Source organism: Cricetulus griseus, chromosome 8 (assembly GCF_003668045.3).
Source record: "Cricetulus griseus strain 17A/GY chromosome 8, alternate assembly CriGri-PICRH-1.0, whole genome shotgun sequence".
Lineage (NCBI taxonomy): Eukaryota > Metazoa > Chordata > Mammalia > Rodentia > Cricetidae > Cricetulus > Cricetulus griseus.
The window spans coordinates 54,011,549-54,038,981 of record NC_048601.1 but is presented as its reverse complement, the minus strand read 5'-3'; positions in this window follow the sequence as shown (position 1 = coordinate 54,038,981).

The window sequence follows — 27,433 nt, the reverse complement described above, 5'->3', positions numbered from 1 at the left end:
TGAGGCTTTCATTGATCACTCCATCTCCTCACCCAACCCTGGTCAAAGAGGAGGTGTGAGAGTGACATTGGGGTGATGCAGCAGGCCCCCCAAACCACAGAGGATACATCCCAGAATACCCTCCCAAACTTGCAGTGACTGTCTGGAGACACGCACATTATCTATTTTATAATTGCTGCCTTCTCAACTTAGCCATACACTTTATACTACGGTTATAACGTTTTGTAGTTCGCAGTGGCACAGCAGAGATGACCCATATTTCTTTTTCCTTTCTTAGAATCCCAGGGCTGGAAACTCCGTTCATCCTTAGATCTTAGCAGCCTTGGTGTGTGACATTCTTCTTCATTAAGAATCTCACCTTATCAGTTAAAGAAAATACATTACGGCTCTTTTTGGCACATCTGAACGGCCAGTGCCACTCCTCTTGTTCTTTGGGGACATTGGTAACTATAGAGTCATTTGAAGACAAGTGCTGCCATACTGTGACAGACAGCCTGATCTCCAAGGTGATACAGAGAGACTAACGGGAGGGTAGTGCATACACTGGACATGGGTGGGTCACAGCCTGATCAGGACAAAGTGATACAAGATCTCGTCTCATTTAAAATTCATGAACAATCTATTTCTGTAATTTTCCATTTAATATTTTCAGGCCCCAGTTGACCATAGGTAACTAAAACTATGAAAAGCGAAGCCACCAATAAAGGGAGATTAGCATATTTGCAAAGTGTTTAGGCTGGTATCAGACTCAGGACAAGTCACATCAGTGACAATTCAAGTCTAAGTCAAACTAGGCACAGGACAGGACTAGATTAGAGATGGGACCACCTCAAGGTCTGGCCCTTCTGCTTTGCTCATTAGCTTCTCCAGGTGAGGAGAGTGATGAGCCTGCAGGAAGGTGTTCTCAGCCAGCAAGAAGGCAGATACGGGGCCTGGCCAGCTCGAAGAGGATGGCTTTCCCTCTAGAAGTGGGATTAAATTCATCAAAGGGATTTAAGGCAGATGTCAGGTGTGTGATGATCAGAGAGTCCATAAGGGACGTGCCAAGGATGCACTGGGGACAAGTGCAGTCATATGCAGGGTCTGGGTCCCCAGCTTCTCGGTAGCCCAACCTGGAACCCCAATTATCGGTATTTGTCTTCTCCCGAGATTCAAGCCCATCTCTCCTGTCCTCCCACCTGAGCCCGAGAGGCTTGCATCAGGAAAAAAATCAGGAAGGTGGATGCCTGTCACTGTCCACTACCCAGCATCCTTCCCACCCCCTCTCAGCTTATGGTTCATATTGAGCTGGCCCTGCTGGGTCTAAGGGTAGCATTCCTCCCAGACCCAGGAGGCCAGATGCTTCATCCTCTTGCTCCAGAATGAAGTGGATAACCTGAACTCAAGATTGGGCATGTTCTTGCTTTCAAAGGTGGCATTCCCTATGCTCTGGATATATGCCAATGGCTAGCTCATCTGTGATCCAGGAGCTGAGCAGAAGAACATAGGGGACCATGAAACTGTATAAGACCCAGGATAGTATAGAGTGGCCATGACCACTGGTGACACTGAGATGCAACAGATCCTGGGGACAAACTCTGAAGCTTCTTGTCAGCTTTTGCTATGTAAGAGATGATCCCCAAAGTACACTGGCTTGTGTGATCACCATTTATTTAGCTCAGGATTCTGGCATCAGCTCCCCAAAGGGGTCTTTAGGTCCACTGTTCCCAGATGGCTTTGTCTATGCACATTCACTCTCTGCAGCTGGTCGTCTATTGTACAGGACTGCCTCCATCTTCGAGAATCTGGCTGGGCCCCCTTGGTAATGAGCATCACAGTTGGGCGTGTTGACTATTGACCTTCCCTCTTAGAAGGAGGGGGTGAGGAGGCTCATGAGTCCCCTCACCTGAGTATCCAGTCCCCACCCCAGGCAGTGGTATGCAATTCTGCCCTAATTGCACATGGCCTTGGGGCTTCTGGGAGGGGCTAGAGGATATAGGTGATGAATGCAGAAAACCTTAAAGTTGGCTCAAGACACTCCAAAACCAAGTTCTCAGCACAAGTTCTTATTTGCCCCAGAGGGACAGAGGGCAGGAAAAAAAAAAAAAAAAAAAAAAAAAAAAAAAAAAAAAAAACGACGACAGGAGATAATGGACAAGGGAGAAGAGGAAGAAGTATTTGTCCTGGAGGGAGACAAATGACTGCCTCTGGATAGAGAGGAGACAGATGTGACCCATAAACAAATGGCTGTTTATGAGGGTAAAGGGGGAAACCCCGAGTTAGGATAAGGTGTTTAATTTTGATTGGGCATGTTAATTAGGTGAGCCAAAGGGGGCTTCTGATTGCTGGACTTCTATACTTTGATAGTTGGACCTTGGTAGTCATCATCAGGATGAGGAAGTGGCCAAAGAAGGGAATAGATCTTGGGGCTAGCTTTAGGAATGTAATCTAATGTTTTAGCAAGGCAGAGGAAATGGAGAAGGGCAAGGCCTGCTATAGCCATGTTTGCCATCTTTGAGCTGGCTAGAGTCCTTTCAGGGCAGGATTAAGGGAGTGGGCACCATCCTCACAGGGAAATCATCACCTCTACTGGTCGTAGATGGTCACTGTTTAAGGTCATCCATGCTCTTTGCCTATAACCCCTCATCCGTTGGCTGTCAGTAAGCCTAACAAACTCCTTGGTTTCTCTGAACCTTGGTGGATCACATCTTGGTTTGTCTTTCGGATTGTAAGAGGAGGGGCAGGTGATCTCCCCAAGGGAAGGATTTTTAGCAACACTGTTGGAAATAGGGCTCGGGGTGGAGGTGGACTGAGCCAGCAGTCGGTTCCACATGTAGGCCAGCCAGGGCTGGTTCTCACAGCTTGAGTACAGATCAACCTCTGGAAGCTAAGGCTGGAAGCCAACACACTCTACCACCAAGACAGGTCTCAGCCAGCCCAGAGCCAGGGGCTGGGAAGGAGACCCAGCCCTTAGGCCTTTGTGGGAAATGTTGCCTCACATAGCCAAGATGTGAGGCTCTGAGAGAAGAGCCAGCATAGATATTTTTGGTACAGGTGTACAGGATGAAACAGGGCCAAATTGTAGCTATGTTTGAAGCAACTCACCATAGATTCTCCATTACTGGTGGGCACCAAGGGTTTGCTAAAGAAAATCTATCAGAACTTCAGCAAGCCTTTGCAGTTACATCTGAATCTGATTGACCAGACCCAGGTAGATTGCTCTGCAGGACCTGTCAAGGGTTCCTCCTGAAGGAACATAAAAGAAGCCCTTCCTTCAGAGATACTAGGACTCATCTGCCAGCTCAACCCCTAAATAATCGAAGACCCCCTGCAGCTGACAAGCAAAAACAGGACAAAATACGACAAGTGTCTCTTTAAAAGCAGAGAACTGGGCCTGGGTGGTGGCACAGGCCTTTAATGACAGCACTTGGGAGGCAGAGGCAGGCAGATCTCTGAGTTTGAGGCCAGCCTGGTCTACAGAGAAAGTTCCAGAGCAGCCAATGCTACACAAAGAAACCCTATCTTGAAAAAACCAATAAAACAAAATATAAAGTAAATACAGAGAATTGACTTTAAAAATGGAGGTAAGGGACATGGCCAGAGAGGCAAGTGTCTGGGGCTTGGAAGGGAGGGGGCTTAGGTCCTGGTGGCCCTGTAAGGGTGAAAACAGGAGCCCTGACCTTGATATGGAACAAAATGGAGTCACTCCTGGTTAGAGGCTTGGGATGCAGAGACAGCCACAGCCAGATGTGAAAGTTGTTCTCTGGCCCACAATGTTCAACAGCCACTGTGTCTATGATACCCAGCCTAGGATACCAGACTGACAGACCTGTGGGAAGTTGGACCATAGTCTTCACAGCCAGTGTGAGAGCCCAACAATGTGACTATGATGGCCAGCCCACGTGTCCAGGACATGGTTAACAGTGGACAGCTTCTGTAGTATTAGCTTGCTTTTAATTTAGGACTAACCAGAGGTGCCAGCCAAGCATGCCTCGGTGTCACACAGTGACCCCACTTCTCAATAGAATAATCTAGCAAATAATAATAATAATAATAATGATAATAATAATAATGATAATAATAATAATAATAATAATAATAATAATAATAATAATAATAATAGAATAATCTAGCAAATAATCCAGACACGATTGTCAGGTCAGATTTGGAACACTCAGCAATAGTAACACACAGCAGGGACTCTTTTTTTATTTGGTGTTTGTATTTGTTTGTTTGCTTGCTTGCTTGCTCGCTTGGTTTTTGTTTTTCAAGACAGGGTTTCTCTATGTAGTCCTTGGCTATCCTGGAACTCACTTTATAGACCAGACTAGCCTCAAACTCAGAGATCCATCCACCTGCTTCTGCCTCTGCCTCCTGAGTACTGGGATTAATGGTGTGCACCACCAATGCCTGGCTAGAAACTCTTAGTGAAGAACCAAAGAGAAACCATAGAGGTTCAATATAAGAGGAGAAATCTGCTGTAAAGCCCCAATTCATGGTTAGACCCATTGTGGTTTTTACCAGGGACACGAGGGACACCCACTCCCTCCATGTCCATTCAGCACAGCACTAAAGGTCTTAGCTTGTGCAGCAAGACATGAAAAGGAAATCCAGTTTGTGAATACTGGAAAAGAATAAACAAAGACCCACACCATGTGATGAGACCTGACATTGAGAGTTATAGAATTTCAAACAACTTAGTGCAATTAATTCAAGAGTTGAGCAAGTTGTAGAACAGGTCAGAGATCAGAGCACAAAGAGAAATTGTGTCCCTATGCCACGGCAGCTATCAGAATTTTTAATTTTAAAAAGATGCCAGAAAATACAACAATGCATGTATAGGATTAGGGTGAAATCTAGTAAAGTTATGCATAATCTTTGCACAGGAAATTATAAGACCTTATTGAAAAACATAAAGAAGGCCAGAGCAAATTAGCCAGATATACCACATTCACGGGTGAGAAGAATTGACGTAATAAAACTGACAGTTCTCTCAAATTGATCTATAAATTTAATTTAATCTCAACTAAATCCCAACAGAGAATTTTAGAGAACATGACAAGATAATTCTAAAATTTATGTGGATGAATAGAAGAGCTAGAAGGGTTCTGAGCTCCTGAATGAAAAGGTGGGGGGCTCATCCCAACATCTCTTGGGGTCCCCGGAAATAGCAGCAACTGAAAAAGTGAGGTGGGGGAACAGAGCAGGGCAGTGAAGGACCCAGGCTCAGACTTAAAGGGAAGGAACTGTCACATCATTTCTTAGCAAGTGTGACAGAAAACTGTAGTGTCTGTCTGTCTTCCTGTTTGTTGAGAAAGGGTCTTACTATGTAGCCTTAGCCGGCCAGGAACTCACTGTGTAGACCAAGTTAGCCATGAACTTGAGGAAGTCCATCTACCTCTGCTGGGATTAAAGGTGTGAGTGACCATGCCTGACAAAAGTGGAACTTTCTAGAAAGAAAAGTCTATTGGTGCCACTGTTTTTGGACAACATGAAAAATAATAAAAATAAAATCCGTAACCCAGAGCACAAAGCACTTTAAAATCCTGGAACACTGAAGGATTAGACAGTAAAGAAAGAACACAGGCTTATGGGAAGCATCTATGTCATTCAGGTATGAACGACTCATTGACAAGGGTGGGAAATCACAGAATACAGAGGAAGAGACTGAACACGCTGAAAGTGTTAAGACGGGAAACTCAGTAAGACAAACAAGGACCAAAATGAATACATGCCAGCTAGGAAAGCCATCAGAGCCACATTTACCCCACAGAGAATGTAACTGAGAATCTGAGAAGAGCAAGAATCAGAGGGCAATGCTAAGGGTCCCGACAAAGAGTGAACAGAAGACAGAGGCTGGGTGGAATCCAGGAGGGAAAAGACTCCTAGCCCAAAGGAACCTAAAGACACAGCCAGAAATCTCACTGATGTCATTTTGTTTGGGTTTTGTTGTTGTGTTGTTAGAGCTGTGTGTGTGTGTGTGTGTGTGTGTGTGTGTGTGTGTGTGTGTGTGTGTGTGTGTGTACTGGTGCCTGTGTGTGCTTGCTTAATTTTGTTTTGAGGCAGGGTCACACTGTGTAATTCAGTTGGCCTTGAACCTGTGATCCTCCTGCTCCAGCCTTCTTTGATGCCCATTTATTGAGTGCCTACAGGGCAGTTGCCTGCCACTTAGAACACTGGATGGCTCTTATACTGTAGGTATGTACGTAAGTACAGGGATTTCTCTACCCCACGACCCAGAGACTTATTACTAAGCCCATACATGATAAGAATGCCCATAACCACTAACATCTTTTATGGAGAAAAATGAGAAGAAACCTAACTGCTCAGCTCAGTGAAACAAGGAATACAAATTGTCTACTTATTCAATGAAAAACTCAAACAATTGTCTATTTACCCAATGAAATACTATGCAGCACATTAAATGAACAAATCTAAAAATCGTGTTGAGCAACAAAAAGAAGCAGGTTGCAGAATTTTACGAATGACACCCCATGGCTCAAGGGATTTCAAGGCTTGTGAGAGACAGTACTACCTTCCTTGGCACCAAAAAACAGTTGTAGTAAAAGAATAGAGGTCTGCATAAACATGAAAAAACCCCAACTCACACTGATGGCTTGGCTGAAGTGATGGGAGTGGAAGGGACAGGGATGAGGCACTTGGGGATAACACCCTGGGGGCAGCACCCTGGGGAGAGCACACTGAAGACAGTATCCCTGAGAATCTGTTCCTGATGTCCCTAAGGGACATCATCCTAAGGACAGCATTCTGCAGACAGCACCTTGACATGGCACCCTAGGAACACAACCCTGGGCATAACTCCTTAGCACCCTGACAAACTCTAACTCAGCACCCTGACTCAGCACTCTGACTCAACACCCTGACACAGACTTCTGGAGGAAGGCATGCCTCTGATTTCACTTGGTGACAAAGACCTCTCCTATAGGTCCACACTTCCCTCCAATAGGTCTGGCCTGCATGTTTGAGTCATATGACTGCAGCAGTGCTGGGCAAGAGCCAGCATGGAACTTGGAGTCAGATGGGGTACCAGCTTGCTGCCTGTGGACATCAAGGAAGGGTGGCCTGCCTGAGGATGAAGGCAATAAAGGGAAGGAGAGGCCTGGCTGGCTAAGCTCCACACTGGCCAGACCAGCCATCTCTACCACTCATTCCAGCATGAAGCCCATGTCTTTCCCCAGGGCCAGACGAGTCCTGGCTGCGCAGGGCTTTCAGGTAAACAGTGAAGGCCTCACAAAGGAAAGCCCCTCACAAAAGAGTAACCACTTCCTGACCCAAGGCTCTTGAGACTTTTCCTCCAGGCTCTGCCCGGCATCCATTTTTAAACATCCCCCTCCCAACTCTACCTTTCCCTTGTCTCCACCCAATGGGTAGCTCGGAAGCAAGTCCCTGGACATAAGTCCTTACCAGATCTTCCTAATGTCCAGGCCAGACCCTCCAGGCTCAGAGGCAGAGCCCTAGCTCAACTGTGGGGAGAGGTGAGTGATGGAGGCAGTGCTTACATACCTCACTCCACGAAGGAGGCCTGGAACACCCTACAGGTGGCAGCTTGAGTCTAGGCCACCCTATCTTTTCAGGGCCCCCTCACTGGTCTCCACATGCTGGACCAGCAGTGTGGCTGCTGTTGGCAGATTAGTCTTCCTAATGGACCGATGTCCTTGGAGAACCAAAGCAGGATGTGCTTAATGAAGTCGTTATTCTGCCACCCAGCTGTGCAGGACGTGAGGATGAGAGAGGGACGTGGGAGCTGGCACTGGGAGGTCTCCAGAGCAGGGACAGACAACTGAGCCAGTTAATTATCAAGCCACAGACTCTGTAAACCTGCATACAAGCAGGTCCCAGCTGGAGGGGGCTCTCGGAGCCCAGCCGCACTCCATGGAGCTGGTGCAGAAAACGTAGCATAGGGCACCCCGCCCCTGAGTTATCGCACTCTCTACATGGCTGGTTTCTACCCCGACTCAAAGCCTAAAGAAAAATGGAGCGGTGGGGGGGAGTTCAACCCAAGAACCACACCACCTCCCTCCTCCTTCTCCCAGCTGGCAGACTCAGCCCTATGCAGAAAAGCCCTAGATAACTATTACATGAAATAAGAGGAAAAGCCTGCTCTAAAATGTAGCTGAGTCAGGATCTCCAAAAATTCTCTCCTCCACAGAAGCATGGAGCACCCTGGCAAAGATTGTCAGAATCAACATCTCAGAATGCTGAAAATTAACCAAAGGCTGGCAGCTCTCAGTGGGTGGAGTGGCACACACACACAAAAAAAGCTGACTCCAGAAGAGCTCACAACTTGGTGGCATTTTAATCTGTCCCATCCCATTCCCCATTCCCCCACAACTCCAAGAGACCTCAAAATCCAACAGCCTGCAAGCACAGCCTAAGCAGCCAGTAGAGAGGTCGGGCATGACCTGCCTGATGTCTTCTAACAGATCCTACTTGCAAAACTGCCTTATTTGAACTCAGAACTTACCTAGGGCAAACAGCCTGTGTCTGGGAAATATTTGTCCCAGGCTTTCAGTGGTAATTGTTGCAGATGTGTGAGGCTGCACAGGACAGTGACACAAGCAACAGGTTCACCAGAGAGTGAAGGAAAGCTGGGAGTGAGGAGTCCACAAGGGGAGGGACACTGAACCCACCTGATGCTGGCAGGGGTGAGGATCTGTGTCTGGGTGATAGATATGTAAGGCTTTATGAGCCATATGCAACCCTTGTTGCAGAGGGTAGCAAGCCTCTTACGTAGAAAGACAGAAAGACGCTGTCAGCTCACAGAAACAGGCCACTAGGTTATGTCCCTGGATCTGCCAGTCACTGATCTTGACAGATGTGTGAAGGGTATTTATGAAATAAAATATCTATCCCTAATAAAACTGTTGACAAGCTAAAATTGAAGTAAGAAGTTTCCAGAATGCAAGAAAAGTTACCTATTTTAAATTATCAGCAAAGTCCTTCTTAAAGTGAAACGATGGAAGTGCAGCCACTGCGCTCAGAGGTGAGTGGTGATGTCTGGCATTACGGATATTACCGTTTTTAATTGCCTTGGAAATTCAAGCCAGCACCATAAGACAAGAAGAATAAATGATTTAACAATTGGAATGTAAAGTGATTAAATCATCATTGATAGAATCAATTGAATGACTGCTGTAATTCAGCAACACAAAATCAACCTTCAATTAAAAACAACAAAACAAAACCTCTAGGTGTAGCTTGGTTGGAAATTCAATACTAGGAATATCATCAAACTCTTCCTGAGACCTGTGAGCATTCTCAGGAAGCTCCCTGCCAGGTGGTGACCAATGTGGCCCTCTCCAGCCCTCCAGTCCTACCCCCAAGAGAGTTCCCTCCAGGACTTTCTCACTACCCAGCTTGGATGGATCTCTGGCCATCCAAGTTATGGCCACAGGAAGGAAAGGGACAAGAATATTCTGCTTGGATAAGCACAGGTGACAATAATTTATCTCTACTTGGTGTCAGAAGAGAGGCAACCTGTGCCACAAGGTTGAATGCAGTTGATTCTCATTAAGAGACAATGAAGGACAGTTAGTCCTGGGCAGAGAAAGAAAGAACTCAGTCCACCATGCAGGTCACTCCTCTCCTATAGTGTCTCCATTGTCCTCAAGGTCTTCATCTCCCCTCGTCCTCAGTGCTGTCACCTCATCCTCAGTCCTGTCACTACATCCTCAGTCCTGTCACCCCATCCTCAGTCCTGTCACCCCGTCCTCAGTCCTGTCACCTCGTCCTCAATCTTGTCACCTCGTCCTCAGTCCTGTCACCTCATCCTCAGTCCTGTCACCCCGTCCTCAGCCCTGTCACCTCATCCTCAGTCCTGTCACCCCGTCCTCAGCCCTGTCACCTCATCCTCAGTCCTGTCACCCCGTCCTCAGTCCTGTCACCTCATCCTCAGTCGTCCTCAGTCCTGTCACCTCCTCACTCTGTCATCCTCAATCTTGTCACCTCGTCCTCAGTCCTGTCACCTCATCCTCAGTCCTGTCACCCCGTCCTCAGCCCTGTCACCTCATCCTCAGTCCTGTCACCCCGTCCTCAGTCCTGTCACCCTGTCCTCAGTCCTGTCACCTCATCCTCAGTCCTGTCACCTCATCCTCAGTCCTGTCACCTCATCCTCTGGTCCTGTCACCCCATCCTCAGTCCTGTCACCTCACCTCATCCTCAGCCCTGTCACCTCATCCTCAGTCCTGTCACCTCGTCCTCAGTCCTGTCACCTCATCCTCAGTCCTGTCAGTCCTCCTGTCACCTCGTCCTCAGTCCTGTCACCTCATCCTCAGTCCTGTCACCTCGTCCTCAATCTTGTCACCTCGTCCTCAGTCCTGTCACCTCATCCTCAGTCCTGTCACCCCGTCCTCAGCCCTGTCACCTCATCCTCAGTCCTGTCACCCCGTCCTCAGTCCTGTCACCTCATCCTCAGTCCTGTCACCCCGTCCTCAGTCCTGTCACCTCATCCTCAGTCCTGTCACCTCATCCTCAGTCCTGTCACCTCATCCTCAGTCCTGTCACCTCATCCTCAGTCCTGTCACCTCGTCCTCAGTCCTGTCACCTCATCCTCAGTCCTGTCACCTCGTCCTCAGTCCTGTCACCTCATCCTCAGTCCTGTCACCTCGTCCTCAATCTTGTCACCTCGTCCTCAGTCCTGTCACCTCATCCTCAGTCCTGTCACCCCGTCCTCAGCCCTGTCACCTCATCCTCAGTCCTGTCAGTCCTCAGCCCTGTCACCTCATCCTCAGTCCTGTCACCCCGTCCTCAGTCCTGTCATCCTCAGTCCTGTCATCCTCAGTCCTGTCACCTCATCCTCCTTGTCATCCTCAGTCCTGTCACCTCATCCTCAGTCCTGTCACCTCAGCCCTGTCATCCTCAGTCCTGTCCTCAGTCCTGTCACCCTGTCCTCAGTCCTGTCATCCTCAGTCCTGTCCTCAGTCCTGTCACCTCATCCTCAGTCCTGTCACCTGTCCTCAGTCCTGTCACCTCATCCTCAGTCCTGTCATCCTCAGTCCTGTCACCTCATCCTCAGTCCTGTCACCTCGTCCTCAGTCCTGTCACCTCATCCTCAGTCCTGTCACCTCATCCTCAGTCCTGTCACATCCTCAGTCCTCAGTCCTGTCACCTCATCCTCAGTCCTCATCCTCCTGTCACCTCATCCTCAGTCCTCACCCCGTCCTCAGTCCTGTCATCCTCACCTCATCCTCAGTCCTGTCCTGTCACCTCGTCCTCAGTCCTGTCACATCCTCAGTCCTGTCACCTCACCTGTCACCTCATCCTCAGTCCTGTCACCCCGTCCTCAGTCCTGTCACCCTGTCCTCAGTCCTGTCACCTCATCCTCAGTCCTGTCACCTCATCCTCAGTCCTGTCACCTCATCCTCAGTCCTGTCATCCTCAGTCCTGTCACCTCATCCTCAGTCCTCGTCCTCAGTCCTGTCACCTCAGTCCTGTCACCCTCAGTCCTCAGTCCTGTCACCTCATCCTCAGTCCTGTCATCCTCAGTCCTGTCACCTCATCCTCAGTCCTGTCACCTCATCCTCAGTCCTGTCCTCAGTCCTGTCACCTCATCCTCAGTCCTGTCACTCCCTGTCCTCAGTCCTGTCACCTCATCCTCAGTCCTGTCACCCCGTCCTCAGTCCTGTCACCTCATCCTCAGTCCTGTCACCTCATCCTCAGTCCTGTCAGTCCTGTCATCCTCAGTCCTGTCACCTCATCCTCAGTCCTGTCAGTCCTCCTGTCCTCAGTCCTCGTCCTCAGTCCTGTCATCCTCAGTCCTGTCATCCTCAGTCCTGTCCTCCTGTCACCTCGTCCTCAGTCCTGTCACCTCATCCTCAGTCCTGTCACAGCCCTGTCATCCTCAGTCCTGTCACCCCGTCCTCAGTCCTGTCACTCAGTCCTGTCACCTCATCCTCAGTCCTGTCACCTCATCCTCAGTCCTGTCACCTCATCCTCAGTCCTGTCACCCCATCCTCAGTCCTGTCACCTCATCCTCAGCCCTGTCACCTCATCCTCAGTCCTGTCACCCCGTCCTCAGTCCTGTCACCCTGTCCTCAGTCCTGTCACCCGTCACCCTGTCCTCAGTCCTGTCACCTCATCCTCAGTCCTGTCACCCCGTCCTCAGTCCTGTCACCTCATCCTCAGTCCTGTCACCTCATCCTCAGTCCTGTCACCTCATCCTCAGTCCTGTCACCTCATCCTCAGTCCTGTCACCTCGTCCTCAGTCCTGTCACCCCGTTCTCAGTCCTGTCACCCGTCCTCAGTCCTGTCACTTCATCCTCAGTCCTGTCACCCCGTCCTCAGTCCTGTCACCCCGTCCTCAGTCCTGTCACCCTGTCCTCAGTCCTGTCACCTCGTCCTCAGTCCTGTCACCTCATCCTCAGTCCTGTCACCCCGTCCTCAGTCCTGTCACCTCATCCTCAGTCCTGTCACCCCGTCCTCAGTCCTGTCACCTGTCATCCTCAGTCCTGTCACCTCATCCTCAGTCCTGTCACCCGTCACCCTGTCCTCAGTCCTGTCACCTCATCCTCAGTCCTGTCACCTCATCCTCAGTCCTGTCACCTCATCCTCAGTCCTGTCACCCCGTCCTCAGTCCTGTCACCTCATCCTCAGTCCTGTCACCTCGTCCTCAGTCCTGTCACCTCATCCTCAGTCCTGTCACCTCGTCCTCAGTCCTGTCACCTCATCCTCAGTCCTGTCACCCGTCACCCTGTCCTCAGTCCTGTCACCTCATCCTCAGTCCTGTCACCTCATCCTCAGTCCTGTCACCCCGTCCTCAGTGCTGTCACCTCATCCTCAGTCCTGTCACCTCATCCTCAGTCCTGTCACCTCGTCCTCAGTCCTGTCACCTCATCCTCAGTCCTGTCACCTCATCCTCAGTCCTGTCACCTCGTCCTCAGTCCTGTCACCCCATCCTCAGTCCTGTCACCTCATCCTCAGTCCTGTCAGAATTTGTTTGGTGGCAGTATTTTTTCTTCTTCTTTTCTCAGTAGTTTCTCTCAGAGGAAATAATTAATGAATGGCAAGTGGTTTGTGCCAGTCCAGAGTAGACTGTACCAGAACAGACCAGCTCAGACCAGACTAACTACACCAGAATAGAACAGACCAGACACTTTAGACTAGCCCAGTCAACTTAGACCAATCCAGACAAGGCTAGAACTCACTAGAATTAACCAGCCCACACCATTTCAGACCCGACCAGATCAGGCTAGACTTATCAGTATAGACCAGACCAAAGAAGAATAAACCAACCCAAAACAGAACAGAACAGTTTGGTTTAGACCAATCTTGATCCAGCTAGAGCTTACCAGCACAAATCAGACCAGACTATCTTCGACCAGTCCAGACCAGACCAAGTACACCAGAATAGATTAGACTAGATTAGACCAGGCTAGACCACACTACCATAGGTCAGACTAGACTAGCCAAAACAATACCAGAATAGACCAAACTGGTGCAGTTTAAGCCAAACTAGACTATACCAGAATAGACTAGCCCCAACAAGCTTAGACCAGCCCAGATGTTAGACCAGAATAGATAAGACCAGAGACGCTTAAGAGAATACAGACTAGACCTAGACCAGCCCAAACCAGATAAGGCTATATCAAGCCAGATTAGACCCCAGCAGTCCAGTCCAGTCTAGCATTGACCCTTCTATTCAATTCAAGGTCCTGTGCTACGTGCTCAGTCCCAGGGGCTGTCTATATCCTACACACAGCTAACTCCAGAGGTCAGAAGAGCTAGCTGGAAGTTACTAGTGGATACAATCTGAAAATCCTTTCTTTCAATTCGCACAGACTGTCACCACCACCACTCTTGAACCATTGTTCCTATTTAGACATTAGTCCTCAACACCCACTCCCACCCCCACCTCTACCAGTCTAGCCTCTCAGAAAGGAGGGAGGCCTGGAAATGTGAACTAAGGCCCACCCCCTTATGCACAGGCCCGCCTGGGTGGCAGTATCCACTGCTTGCCTTCCTTTGAGCCAAGCCCCTGCTGCTCCTGATGTCTGAGAGGTGCTCATTCCACTGAGATCCCAGCCTTGCCACGTGTGAGGCCTGTGAGGCGAGGCAGGCTTCCTGCTGAAATCAAAAGATGAATTGGGACCTGGCGGCTGGCTTTTACCTGCTCATCATTTCAACCCCCCTCTGGGAAGCGTCCCCTTTCCCGCTGCAAAGTGAACACCAATCCAGGTGGAACATAATGAGATTCCAGTTTTCACGGGCAGGGGGTGGGAGAGAACTGAGCCAGGATCCAGGATCAAAGACACCAACCGAGGCTGAGGCCAGGCTGGTCAGGGCTCCCCACCCGCTACCCCGTGTGGTCCATCTCTTGGGAACACAGCGGCCTCCTCAAAGTTATGGGCTGGGTCAACCTGTGCAGGAGGGTAGGGTCCCCACAGGGGTGAAAGGTGTAGAGGGCACCACTAGGTGAATGGCTTCCACCAACATGCACACTTTCTGCAGCAGGACCAACAGTTGTCACTTCATTAAAAGCTTGGCATCACTCCCTCCACAGACACGAATAGCCTCTGCTCACCCAAGCCCCCAGATAAGTGAAGAAATGAGACCCCTGCCCCAGCTCTGGAGAGTATGCTTGTGAGTTCCTCAGAGACGTCCCAGTGGAAGTGGGGCCTCACTGGCCCTTAAACCGGGGGGATTTCCATAGTGCTGCTTTCCACCTTCATCGTTGCCTCCATAGTTGGAGAGCAATTGTGTGTTTGTCTCATTATCCTGCAACAAGAATCTTATTCCGGGGGCTGGAGAGGTGGCTCAGTGGTTAAGAGCACCACTGGCTGCTCTTGTAGAGGACCCTGGCTTAATTCCCAGCACCTATATAGCTATCTGTAAGTCCAGTTCCAAGGGATCTAACACCCTCTTCTGGGCTCCAAGGACACATGGAGCACATACACACAGGCAGGCAAATACTCATACACATTTGAAACAAAAAAAAAAAAAAAAAGAAGAACAACTCTCTTTCCATCCTCTCAGTAGGCTGGAGAACATAGTGACTGTCATCCATCAACAGACAGACGGGAAGCAAACTGACACTCACCCTCCATGGTGTTGCCCAAGGCCCCCAGACTGAGTTTACTCTGAGATGACCTCATTCTGTCTTCTCAGTTTGAGATTTCGTTGCCAGGGCAACAGTGTGAAGGGCGGAGCCTACTGGGAGGTGCTAAGGACAGGGATGGATGGGACTCCGGCTTTTAACACAGCTTGCTCCTGTACACTGTTTTGTCGTGAGCTGCTTCTGCCACATTGCAGTGTGGGATGAAGCAGAGACAGTCCCTCAGCCTTGGACTTCCCAGTCTCCTTATGCACCAGCAGAGAGAATACACACCCCTCATGCCGGCTTCATTCACAATTTATTACCTACACAGGCACTACCCAAGGGGCAGGTCATGAGAGAAACCCACGTTGACATTAAATATTCTGACTGCTACTAGTGTGTGTGTGTGTGTGTGTGTGTACTTGTGTGTGTATATGATTGTGGGTGTGTGTATGATTGTATGTATATGATTGTGTGTGTATATGATTGTGCATGTATGTTTGTGTGTGCATGATTGTGTCTGCATGTTCCTTTATATGCAGGTAGACATGTGAAGAGGTCAAAGGTCAGCCTTGGGTATTGTTCCTCATGTGTAATCTACCTTGTTTTGAGAGACTAGGTCTCTCATTCGTCTGGAGCTCTCCAAGCCTAGCACTGAGACTACAAACACATGCTACCGTTTCCAGTTTGGGGTTTTGCTTTGTTTTTTAAACATAGGTTCTGGGGATTGAACTCATATCCTTGTGCTTGTTGAGTCCTCTCCCCAGTCCTTTTGTTTTGTTTTTCCTTGCTATTTGAGACAGGTGCTCATTTTACAGCCCAGGCTAGCTTCAAAAGCCCCACGGCTGGGATTGCGGGTACGCTACCACACCCAGCTTGTTTGGTACATTTTTTAATGGTGATTTCTAAGATTCACTTTGTTTTTATTCATATGTCTGTGCATGTACACATGTGTGTGGGTACCTATAGGTATTAGGTCTCAAACCTGGGACAAATGACTCAGGAGCCTATTTAACAATGGATGCCAGAAGAGGCACCAGATAGATCCCTTATAACTGGAGTCCATATAATTAATTGTTGAGCCACAGTGTGGGTGCTGGAAACTCACTTCAGGTCCTCTGCAAGAGCAGCAAGCCCTTTAACAACTAAGCCATCTCTCCAGCTGTGTTGTCACACATTCTATAAAGATGCAGTAGAATTACTTTTCCAGTTTTATTAAATATGTATAAACTATTTCCCTTCGCTATGAACTGACACAAGATAACAAAGGCTGCTATACAGCTTCTCCTTTTGTCCTCCTTGTGCTGAGGACTCAGCAGCTGGCCACTCTGGCTCCCAGTGTTCCCAGGACCCAGAGTTCCCCCTGACAGGAGAGCTTTCTCATTGAACCATACCAGCCCCTTCCCCTTCTGGTGCCCCCCTGAGATTCTCTGAGCCCAGGCTGGGATTCTGGGCCTTTGATGAGCTGCTTCCTGTTTCTGGAGATTACCCACCTCCCTCCCAACAGGTGCATATATTTGCATACAATTGAGCCATGAATACCTGGGTTTAAGCTCCTGCCTCCTGCTTTCCACTGACTGAGCTGGTCCTCTTAAAGGGGAAATACAAGTTTCCCATGCAGGCGGAGCAGGCATAGTACTGGGTGTAACAGACATCCCCACCCTCAAACTGCACTGGCTTCTACATCATCAAGTCCCAGGCCCATGTCAGAGTTGCAGAGGGTTTCAGCGCTCACAGTGTGTTACCCAGGCATGCCAGACACAGAAGGAAGTGGATGCCACAGGAGGGGTCTGGAAAGAGGGGCTTGCTCTGCTCTTGTACACACTGGATTTGAGACTGTCCCAGCAGGTGCTTTGCAGTAGAAGCCACCTGTGAAGCAGGCTTGCCGTGAGTGTGGCCAGTGCTTATCAGCTTATGGAGAGGCAAATGGCTGAGCCACTATGCAGCTCTTCATCTTTATTAAAGCATGCTGGGACCCAAGGTGCCGCTGCAGAGAGGTCAATGTGGCTTTAGGCCAGGCTGCAATTCTACCTTCCTCTCTGGTCCCTCACAGTTCTCCAAAGTCAGGCTGGAGCTGCAGAGCAGGGCCAGTGGGCACCGTCTCTGCCACAGAACTGGGCAAGACCAGGAGGAGGCCGTGTCCACATGCACTGGTGATCAGGCCCAGGGGCAGCAGCAGACCTTGTCATCTAGGCGGCTTGGCCATTTCCCACGGATGGCAGATCAGACTTCATTCAGCCTTCAGAAACAGGATTCTCTGCTCTCCACCCCACCCAGAGCTAGAGTTCAGCAAGGGCTCACTTGGCCTTCGAGCTTAGTGACTTTGGTTGAGGAGGTTCAGGAGGTGACCATATCAGAGGAGGATAGGCAGGGCTAGGGGCACACATGCCAGTGAAATGAAGAGACCTGAGACCCTTGGCCTCGTCCCAGGACAGTCAGGGAGGCAGGTGCTGTGGGTGTCTGGCAGGCCCCAGATTTGGGATGACTTGCACAGTCTCAGCTCTTCCCCTGCCCCTAGCTGGAGGGAACAGGCCCATTGTTACTTAATTAACTGCTGGCCTGGGTCCTGTCCTTGTCACTAGGAAAAATGTGGCCCTGGCAGCCAGCCTCAGATACTATAAGACTTGAGTCTCCATTTAATTCTGAGAAAAGCAGCCTTCAGTCACGGATGTCTAGTCAGCTCATTCTACATACACTGTGGCCTCAGGGCCTTGGCATGAGCTATGCCCTGGCCAGGAACTTGGTCCCTGATGCTCTGTGCAAAGTTTTGATGAAATATTACTCATGAGGAACTCTTTCTCAGCCACGGCCGCCCATGGCTCATGAGGCTAATGGTGGAACTTGGGGCTTTTAGCTGTGAAACATTGGGCTGGGAGTTTTGTCAAGAATCCTAGAAATCACCAGGTTCACATTTCATAGAAGTCTCCCATTCAAACGTGTGTGAGGGCCAAGATCCCCTTACATGGAGGACAGGACCCTCAAATCTGCTCTCCATTCTGGATGAGTTTCTATTTTTCCTACAGGGAAAATAATGTAGCTGGTCCCAGGTTTCCAAATATCTTGAGGCTCAACCCAGCTGCCAGCCACTTCTGTGTCAGTGCCCAATGCCAATCAGAGCCACAGACCTCCTGGAAATGTGGTGCAAAGCATGGACCTGCAAGATTTGAGCCTCCACTCAGGGCCCAAGCCTTCTGAACAATTGATTGGGCTGTCCCTAGCCCTACCCCTGTCCCCAGTGAAGATTATCATAGCGCCTGTTCTACTGTGTCCCCAGGATTTTCAGGCCAGGGCAGAGACCCAGGCCATAAAAAAAGAGGCTATGCAGGTTCTGAGGTGGGGCCGTGGAAGGAGAGAGAGCTAGGAGGTGGGCTTAAGGATACAGGGTTTAAGTGAGGATAGCTGCACACCAGCCTAGCATCCCTGAGCCCTGGCTCAAGTTCCCCCAGGACCATGTCAAGTGCTAGTTTCCTGGAGTCAGTAGCTTTGATGGTACCAGACACTCAGCATGCTTCAAGGAGGTAGTGGTATCTATGTGACTCACTCCTCAGCACCCAGGACAAGAGAGTGCAAATAAGTAGGTGGCCAGAAGTGAGCTTAAAGTCACTCTTGGCTGGGCTGTGGGGGCACACACCTTTAATCCTAGCACCGGAGAGGCAGAGGCAGGCAGATCTTTGTGAGTTTGAGACCAGTCTGGTTTACAAAGTGAGTTCCAAGACAGCCAGGGCTGTTACATAAAGAAACCCTGTCTCAAATGCATCATTTCCTGGGATGCTCTGCCATGCTCCCTCCTCATCCCCACCTCATGGCCTGTTCTAGGCAGAGGAAGGATAGTTTCATCAAGGATACATACAGAGGCACTTAGAGAGTACCCTGGTATTCCTGCTCTGGAGAGCCCACTCTCCATTTCTGCATATCTTCAGTTGAGACAATACTCTCAAAGCAGTTATGTAGCACACGTCCTGTGAACCTGTGAAAATAAGCTTGTGAACAGTTTCCTGGGGTATAATCTGTCCTTTACAGTTATTCACTCTGGTGTCAGAAAGTCATTGCCATGTGACTGTTCCCCAGGCATGGCCCTGATGGGTCCAGGGTGTAATCACAGAGTTCCTCCCAAAGAGTCTTGTCAGTTCCCTGACCCACCAGCCGGTAGGATAGTCTGTCTTCATCTTGTCACACACTGGGCATCCCAGGGTTCCACTCCTAGAAAACAGGTGAGAAATGTTCCAGCTCTCCATTCAGGTAAGATGTGGAGCTATGTCAAGGGCTCTGCCTCAACCCTGCTGCCTTGCCCAAAGCAAACTGCCTTCACACAGCCTTCAGGCCTCATCAGTAAGCAGAGAGCCACCCAGAAGCCACCACCCACAGAAGACTCTGCGAGATAGCTGTGCTAAGCTCCACCCTGTGCAGGCCACACCTACCCGAGGGCTGTGTTTTGGTGTCAGGAAGGGGTCACATGAAGGAACTCAGCATAGCACATCTTGGAAGATGTGAGCTGTCAACTCAGGCTAAAGGCAGCTAATCACCACCCAGTGCAGGAACTGACAATGCATCTGGCAGAGACCTGGGATGGAAGAGAGGAAACACAGAAACTGTGGACCCAAAACCATGGAAGGATAAGGCAGAGGGCAACCCAGCTGCAGGTGGCCACAAGACCCCCAGGCTATCCCTCAGGGCCTGGATATATGGTCGGGTTGTCCTATCAATATACACACCAAGGAGAGCAGGATGGAGTGGCATTGCTCTGCCACTCATTCAGTGAATGAGTGGGAGCATCTTAGGCATATCCCCATGTTCTTTTGCTTTCCATTGCTAGGTTCCTGGATGGACCTCCATATACCTGGGAGCTTCCTATACCCTGAGCCTTAGGAAGCCATGGCCTCCCATCCCCTTTCTTGCTGGAACTTGTTGTAATGCTCAGGCTATCAGAGCCACTGGGATACCTATGTCCCACCTCTCCAGGACCCTTAGGGCACACTGGCTCTCCACTAGCCTCCTGGCAGAGCTCACTCCTCATCCCTCCATAGGAAGCAAGGCCAGACTTTTTTTTCTTGGTTTTTTTCCAGACAGGGTTTCCCTGTGGCTTTGGAGGCTGTCCTGGAACTAGCCCTTGTAGACCAGGCTGGTCTCGAACTCACAGAGATCCACCTGCCTCTGCCTCCCAAGTGCTGGGATTAAAGGCGTACACCACCAACACCCGGCGCTAGGCCAGACTTATCCCTCCCTCTACAGTGGACACAGGGCCCATCTGGGGTATACAGCTGGCTGGCTCAGACCTACTGGGCTTCAGAGAACATGAGAGCCATCGGGTCAGCTGAAGGCAAGGCCACATTAGTCTTTCTCAACCTGGATCATACCAGCTCCAGTGCCCCAGCTCATGTCACATCAGTGGACACACACTGGGACTGTTCCTGGTCCTGGACCATAACAGACAAACCACTTTGGACAGTGACACTCTAACCCTTTCCCACTCCAGCCCAGCCTGCATCCCAGGACCTAAACCCTCTATGTAGGTCCACACACCCCTATCTGGACTCTGTTCTTAGAAGCCACATCAGAGACACCTATAGGACCAATGGATAGACAGGGCCTGAAACTGCCATAAGACACAGGAGGGGCTGATACAGCCTTGAGGAAAGGGCACAGAGAAGTTTTGGATCCAAGATGCAGCTGATGGAGGGCAGCGGCTGCCCACCAGTTGCTAAGGAAACAGAGTGAGAATTTCCAGGTCATGTCCACCGGAGAAGCTGCTGATACATCAAGAGGACAGAAACCCAGAGAAAGACTCCTAGAATAAAGGGAGGGAGGGAGGGAGGGAGGAAAAAAGGGAGGGAGGGAGCGAGGGAGGAGAAAAACGACCCTTAAATGCCCTTGCCCACATGCCCAGCACAGATGCCCCCACAGAGGCACTGGGCAGAGTAGGTGCTCTCAGAGGCCCCAAAACTTGCCTTACAGAGATCAGGAAGGCCATGTCTATATAGGGCCTTCACTTGGTTGAACACAGCCCAGATCCAGCACCCAGAGATCCCACCATCCCCATCTCAGAGTTCTTCTGTTGCCTGAGAAGTAGGATACTATTTAGTACCAGTTCACACAAGCTGGAAGCTAGATCCCACCCAGGCTCAAAGTTCCATCTGGACACCATGCTGGAGACATACAGCACAGAGCCCAGGACACTGCTACTGACAGGCATGGATCTAAGGTGCTCCAGGGCCACCAACCTCAGGCTAGACTCAGGACTATGGCTGAGATGCCCTCCCCCCATTTTGGTCTACCTCCTCTTAGTCTCTATTCAAGAGGCATGTTTTGAATGTCTGTCTCCTCCCTTCTCTGGTGTCTTCGTTAGGGCTTCTATTGCTGTGAAGAGACACCATGACCACAGCATCTCTTATAAAGGAAAATATTTAATTGGGGTGGCATTTACAGTTCAGAGGTTCAGTCCATTGTCATCACAGTGGGATATGGCAGCATGTAGGCAGACATGGTGCTGGAGAAGTAGCTGAGAATACTACATCTTGCAGGCAACAAGAAGTGGACTGACTCACTAGGTGTGGCTTGAGCATGTATGTGACCTCAAAGCCCACCCCCACAGTGAAATAGTTCCTCCAACAAGACCCTACCTACTCTATCAAGGCCACACCTCCTAATAGTGCCACTCCCTATGAGATTATGGGGATCAATTACATTCAAACCACCACACCTGGGAACAAGTGGGGTGTCCCTGCCCATTTTCCAGCCAGCCTCTGCAGCCACAATATGTGTTCTGGTGACTCACAGAGAGCAGCAGGGCAGACACTTCCCACTGGGCCAAGTCCCTATACCCTACCCCACAGAAAAGTGTCCTAGCTGCAGGCTCCAGACACACTTCAGTTTGCAGAGTACTGCTCCTGGGATCCATGGTCTTCCCATGCCTGGTGTACATGTGACAGCTAGTTTTTCATATCCACTCACTTCCAGGCAGTGGAATTTCTTGTGGGCTTCCTCTTCCCCCTGGGTCCATGGGTAGCTGTGCCCCAGCCTGGTCAGTCACCAGATTTTCCTCAGTCAATCTGTGATGGACAAACAAGGTAGCCTCATGTGTGGCAACTGGAGAGAAGGTTCAGGAGGGCTGAGGAAGGCCAGCCCAGGGCAGTCACAGCATGAATGGGCTGTTGGGACTAGAACGGGAGCAGAGGTTTCAGAGCAAGCATAGGGAGAATGCCATTGCCATCCCGAGGCCCCAGTTCCAGTGAGGCTGGGTATGTCCCTGCTCTGATCTGGGAGCCATAGTGCTTTCTGTCCCCAAGCCTGTCCCATTTAATCAGTACCCCACACCAGCAGGGACCAAGCTCTTCAGACATTTCAGGTGTAGCCTCCTCACCACAGCCTTAGAGAGGCTCTGCTACCAGCACTCACCTCGGCATTTACCCTCAACCCCACCCGTCCTCCTCCCTGTGGGTTCCACCTTGGAGAAGCCACTGGTCCAGAGGAAGCAAGAAGAGAGACACAATGAGCAGGCGCAGGAGTTCTGGGAAGACAGCAGCAACAGCTGCCTAGAAAAGTCGGGGAATATTCCAGAGCCCCACAGAACCTTCTGCAAGATGGGCTGCTCTTCCCTGGCTGATTGTAAACACTGGGTTCCCATGAGATGAGGACCCAAGGCTTTTATACTTTATTGAATTTTAAGTAATTTAAATTAAAAAATGGAAACTCAAATCAGTTCAGATATTTTAGAACTACTTGGGTATGTAAATCTCTTTCGACGTAAACTCCATCAAATCTAAATGCAGATCAAGTGCTTCTGATAAAAATTGAGCTTTGGAATTGACACAGCCAAAAGTATAAAACTCATCAGATTTCAGAGCCTTAGCACAACACGAGAATATGAGAATCATTCACTGATATTTTTACACTGGTTACCTATGGGATGGTAAATGTTTTTGATATGTTGGGTTAAAGTGAAGTAAGATAAATATAGCTAAATATTTAACATCCATGTAAATATTAACTATCCCAACTATCCCAATTAGCATTAACTATCATATTGTTATCACTGGAGAAAGTGTATTAGCTGAATAATTGTCTTTATTAGATGGGTTTGTCAATGTGTCTGTAAGGGACTGTCTTCATTAGTGATGAGGGTGGGCCCAGCCCACTGTGGGCAGCACCGTTCCTAGGCAGGTGGTCCTGGGCTGTATAAGAAAACTACCTAAGCATGAGCCTAAGAACAAGCCAGCAAGCAGTGTCCCTCCATGGTTCCTGCCTCCAGCTTCTGCCTTGAATTCCTGCCCCGATTTCCTTCAGTTGCAAAGGTCAGACTGTGACCTGAAAGTGTAAGCCAAATCCTTTCCTCTTCAGGTTGCTTTTCGTCAGAGTGTTTTATCATAACAGAAAGGAAACTGGAATATTAACTAAATTTAATTTCTCATTAATGGGACTATTGTAAGTTTTTAAATTACCTACATGGCTTATGTGATATTTCTATTTCATAGTCCTCTTTTAGAGCTTACTTGGATGGAGCAAGAAGGCCTCCCTGAAGACAAAGTATTGGCCTTGAGACCTTCAGGAATAGAAAGAACCAGCACATGCAAAGGCCCTGAGGCAGAATACGTTTGGCATGCATGAACCAGCAAGGGAGGAAGGGGACTTCTTTTGGACAGGAGAACTAGGGACAAATTGTAGACAGAACTCAAATTTCCTGTCTCATGTGCTCTTCTGCATATGAGCGACAGGGCCACCTGTCTCTCTTTCCCCCGACCGTTCTCTGCTAGAAAGCGAACGTGCCTCGGCACACTGTGTCAGTGTGGAAGCTGTGATTTGATTTCCAGTGTGCAAAAGTTGCTTCTGGAACCATGCTGAGGATTGTGGAGAACAAGAGCCAGGTCAGTGGTACCACAGGCACACAGCAGCAAGTTTTCCACCTAAGAAACTGGAACCCTCGACCCCACCTACTGGGGAGATGCCAGGCAGTCCAAGAGGAGAAACAGACACAGACTCCCTCCCCTGGTTGTGTGGGGCACTGGGTAAGGATGGGGCTAGGGAGTAGGGCCTGTGACCTTGGTGCCCTCAGCGGGTCAGCCCAACCTGCTGACAGAGGCTGCACACACCCACACTCTCGAGGCCTTCCTCCCATCAGAGGAATCTGAATATCACATGGTCTTCTTGCCCCACAGCCACCGATCTGTGGAGGCCCGCTAAAGAGATTACAGCTTGCCTTCTACAGACACCCTGGGCCTCGAGGCCAGCACCACTAATCCCGACAAAGGATAACAGCCACTAATTAATTCTCCGAATCTGATGGCGGCATAAACGCCAGCCAGGCTGCCTGCCTTAATGAGTTTAATCGACTGGACTTGATGATTTTATTTGAAACCTAGGGCCGCAAATTAAGCTCTTAAAAATGTACTTGAACTTGATTGGCAACTGTAATCCCAACAAAGTCAGTTTAATCCCTGGGCTGCTTGGGCAAGAGCAGCCTGTGTGGGGCTGCAGGCTCAGGAGCGCCCACAGGAGCCTCTACTTCTTTGGTACAGCTGGCTGCCCTTGGCTTCGGCCCTAATCCACCCTACTGATCACATGGCAAACTCATGTTTGCCCTTCAAACCCCAGTCAGAGTAACTCCTGAACCCTTCATGAGTTCCACTTATAGCTCCAAGTGCCACCCCTCTGTCTATAGCCACCCCCTCCTGCCCTACTGTGCCCTCTAGGGTAACAGTCACTCTTGAAATCTGCTGGCTGGGAATTGGGAGTGGCCAGTTTGACACCATTGGCCCCACGCATGTGTCCTGTGGCCTAATGTCCTGGCGATATCTCCCTCGCCTGTACCGACAAAGTCCCTGTCAAGTTCTGAGATCCAGGACCCTTCCTTCCAGCTGGCCTGTCCTCACACATAGCCTCTGCACACAGTAAGCCTGATCCCAAGCTGTGGAAGGGCCAGCACAGTGCAATACAGCCCAGTCCAGCTCAGCCCACAGCATCTGTCCAGTTTGCTAGTCTTTCAAAGGAGTGCTTGGACCATTGTGTTGGAGGTAGCTGATATACACTCCAGCTTTTTGATCATCCTACCTCCATGGCCCACCTCTCCACACAGCTGTGTGATGTCCTTCCTTTGGTCCTCATGGCCTCAACACATTTAGAAGTACCCAGCCTCAGCTGTCAACTTCCCAAGACTAGTCCCTGACCACAACCCTGGCTCTATCAACCTGACCTGCCCTGGTCAATTGTCCTATCCTCAGCCTTTCCCTAGGTATCCCTCCCTCCAGACCTGTGGGAGGTGACTGAGCAATCCTGAGGGCATAGAACACTGTTACACTATACTCCCTTATACACACACACACACACACACACACACACACACACACACACACACGCGCACGTGCACGCACACACCCACACACATGCAAACACATGAACACACATGCACACTCACATACGAATAAACACTCACAAGCATGCACACATGCATACACACATACATACACACTCACACACATAAGCATTCACTTTGCACACATACATGCATATAAATCCACAAAGATGTTGATAAGATCCTGTGCCCTGGTCACAGAACAACCTGCCCAAAGAAGGTAGCCTCTTTATGCTTCTCAGAATGGTTTTCCCATCAGATTGAACCTGTTCTTTTTGTTGGTAAGATCTACAGCCATACTTCCTGCCCATGGCAGGCACACCTGGAGGACTAGCTGACTGTCTTCAAATCAGCTCAGACAAGGGAATTTTGTCCTCACGGTGGGGACACAGGTGTGTCCCCCACATACCACCTATCCTAAAGCCATCTAAGTGAATGATCTGGCTCTTAAATAACCCCAAAGCTTCAGGTGGGGGAGGGAACCTGTGATTTGGAGCCATGGCAGTCACAGGCCTGGAACCCTGCATGTCATGTCTCCTGTGCCCACTGCATCCAGTACCCACATTGCCATCTGCATTGCCCTTCCACCCAGGAAGCTGGTGCTGTGTATTCTCTGCCCCTCCCCACAGCATGCTCACTAGGAGCAACCCCAACTCCCCATCCCACTCTACCCCCCTGCCTGTAACATCCTGGACAGTGCATGGGCCTGATCAACAGAAGGATGCCTGGACCCCTGGGCCTCTCACGCCTGTGACCAGAGGCCAGTGTTTTGATGAAATTTTCAGATGCTATGCATCTTTCAGGAGCAGGGAGGAAGAGAGTTGGCATGGGGGTGGGGAGTCAGTGTGGGGGTGGGGAGTCAGCGCTGCAGGGGGAGAGTGGGGGGAGTGTCGGCATGGAAAAGGGTGTTCCCTGGACACTTTCCTTCTGAGGAGGCTGGAGTCCAGTAGCTTAGACAAGCCAAGGCAGAGAAGCTGACGGAGCCCTGCACCCCCTGGCTGTCACTCTGTCCTGGTCAGGACCAGACCTTTCTTGCCTTTGCCCAGCATTGAACAGGACAGGAGAGGGGCAGCTTCCAGCTTTGGGAGCCCTCTCCACATAGAGGGATACTCTCGCAGCCTAGACACACTGGGGAGGGTCTAGGCCCTGCTCCAAATCATATAACAAACTTTGAAGATTCCCCCATGGAAGGCCTCACCCTCCCTGGGGAGCAAAAAGGGGTTGGGACAGGGGGTCAGTGGGGGGCAGGGGAGAGAGAAGGAACTGAGATTGACATGTAAAAGAAGCTTGTTTCTAATTTAAATTAAAAAAAATAAAAAGAAAGTAAACCAGTAAATTCTGCTTACTTGGGGATAGAAAGTTTGTCACTTGGAGTTTGACTCTGAGCAGTCTCATCCCTCCATCTAAGAGCAAAGCACACAGCCCTCCCTCTGGTAATTTCACCCTTTAAGGAAAGAGAAAGAAGTGAACCAGCTCATGTTTCTATGCTTTAAGGTGGTTAATCTTTAAAGCCTTCAAGTAAATCATAGTCTTTGAGCAGTGACTTAGAAAACCCCAGGATCAAATGAAACCATTTTAAATACACCTAAGTGTGCCTTGCAGCCTTGCTCGTGTGTGGACTGTCCTTTTCTCAAGTGCCCCTCCACAGACTGAAGTGTTTAGGTGTGGACTGTCTGTAAGGATTCAGGCATTATGCTAGCCTGCCCCTGGCAGAATTCATTCAGGTGGTACCTTGTGTTATGGGGTAGGTTCCACCCCAGCCCCCCTCCCCCATCTCCCTCCAAACCCTGCTGCATCTCAGAAAGCCTGACAAATGATGGCCCCTCCCCCAGAGATACTCAAGACCACTCCCACAGGGTTTTTAAACTATCCCCCCCCCCCCCAGAGAACAGACTCGAGATTTTTCTGGTCTCTTCTCTGGGGGACTGGAAGGCCATCCGGGAGCACTGTATCCATTAAATGTGGGCTTTTTCTAATTCGGTTTGATTTGGTCTGATTTGGATTGCTGCATCAGCAGAGAGGCTTATCCAGGTGTATAAACTTTTCACCCTGGTCAGCCC